Here is a 1,956-nt window from a genome sequence, read left to right on the forward strand (position 1 = left end):
GCTTGTTGGCGGGCGGCCACGGAGCCGGGCGGCACGCCTCCGGCACACCTCCGGCACGCCGTGCTCGCCCTGTCCCCAGGCCCGGGCCTGGTGCCACCCCAGCCGTGCCAGGGCATCGGCAGCCCTGGGGCGGGGGGGCGGCRGAGGGCTCCCACGTGTGTCCCGCCGCATGGCAAGCGCCCCGCGCCGCTGGCCCTGGTGCCAGCCCACAGTGGGAGCCTCCCCGTGCTGCCACTGCCGGCCAAAAATCCCCCTGCGTGGCTGGCAGAAGCGGCTGCTGCACCCCAGAGCCGGGGGGCACCCGGCCGGGGGGAGCCACCGGCACCCGTGGGGCCGGACGGGGCGGCGGAGATGTCGCTCCACTCGGGTGCGGGCTGCACCCAGGATGGGTGCGACGACGTCTCTGGGTGCCGCCGGCCTCATGCYGAGGGGCTTGGAGGTCCCCCGGCTCAGCTGGGCCCGTCGCCCCTCGCGGCCCCGGCTCGGCCCACCAGGACGCTCGGTGGCCGCGGGGCACCGCAGCCACCGCCGGGGCGGCCCCAGCCGGCCAGAGCCCAGCTTATCTCTTCTTTTATGTGCCTAAGATACGGGGCGGAGGGGAAAACTCCCCGGGCAGCTTTTAGGAGAACAAAGGGACGATATATTACTTTCGGGTTGACATTTTTGTGGTTGCGCTGGTTGGCGGAAGGGAGCACATGCTGCGCTGGGATTCGACACGCAACGGCTTTGAGGAAACACCGAGCAAAAACAGGCTGCCCTGGCCTCGGCTTGCTGCCCCGGCCTGCCACCTGCGTCCCGCCCCAGGCACGATCTGCTCTCCGGGCTGGACGCCTCACCGAGTGGGACCGGGACGCTGCTCTCAGCGCTGTTGCCAGCTTCCCGCGGGCTCCGGAAGGCGCTGCTGCCCGACGGGCGCCTCCCGGCCCGTGGCAAAGCTGGAGCTGCAGCTCACACCGCGGTCGGCAGGTCCCYGAGCGGCTCAGCAGTGGGGGCCACTCAGCGGCTCGCCGTGCGCGGCAGGATCCCGCAGTCCCTGTGTGCCGTGGCCCCGGCAGGGACGGCACGGGCCGGCCGCCATCACCGTTGGCACAAGCTTAGACAAACATTGCCAGGGAGAGTGGGGCAGGAGTGGTGGGAAGAGCAAGCGGAGCTCGCGGGGATGCCCTGCCTGGTCACCGCTACTGCCACCGCGTCACGCGGAGGCTGGGAYGAGGGCATCTCTGGTTGCCCCAGGCTGGCCCGTGTGGGCTGCCAAAGCCATGCTGGCACTGGGTGACCCGCCATCCCCAGGCACCAATGTGCCCTCCCCGGTGTGTGAGCCTGGTAATGAGGGCGGCTGAGGCCCTGCAGCACTCGGGGCAGCTCTGCCGTCACCCGGGGATGAGGGCAGCCCTGCAAGGGCCGCCCAGAGCCACTCTGTCCCCCGGGTGCTGGGAGTACCCAGGGCGTCCAGGGTACCATGGAAGCCAGGGTGCCGCGGGTACTGGGGTACCATGGATGCTGGGGTGCCGGCAGCTGGATGTCAGGGCACTGCGGATGTTGGGGCACTGTGGAAGTTGGGGTGCCAGGGGCACAGTGAATTCCCGCACCCAGGTGTTCCCAGGAGTATTGGGGGTACAATAGGACGCGCCCTGGGGATGTCAGAGGTAGCAGGGATGCCGGGAATCCTGTGGATGCCGGGGGGAAGAGGTGCATATATTCATATATACACATGCATACATACACATATACCATACATAGGTGTATATAAGTACAAGCACACAGCTGGGCTGCTGGGGGTCCCGGCGGCCCCGGGGGTCCCGGCGGTCCCGGGGGTCGCTGCCCCCCCGCCCCGCTCCAGGTGCGCGGGGGCGGGGCCAGAAGCCCCGCCCATCCCGGCCCCGCCCCGCCGCCCCGCCAATCGGAAGGCGGCGGGAGGGGAGGCCCCGCCCCACCGTGCCCAAGCCCCGCCCCCAC

The sequence above is a fragment of the Apteryx rowi genome, unplaced genomic scaffold (genome assembly GCF_003343035.1).
Source record: "Apteryx rowi isolate R43461 unplaced genomic scaffold, aptRow1 scaffold_225, whole genome shotgun sequence".
In the NCBI taxonomy this organism is placed as follows: domain Eukaryota; kingdom Metazoa; phylum Chordata; class Aves; order Apterygiformes; family Apterygidae; genus Apteryx; species Apteryx rowi.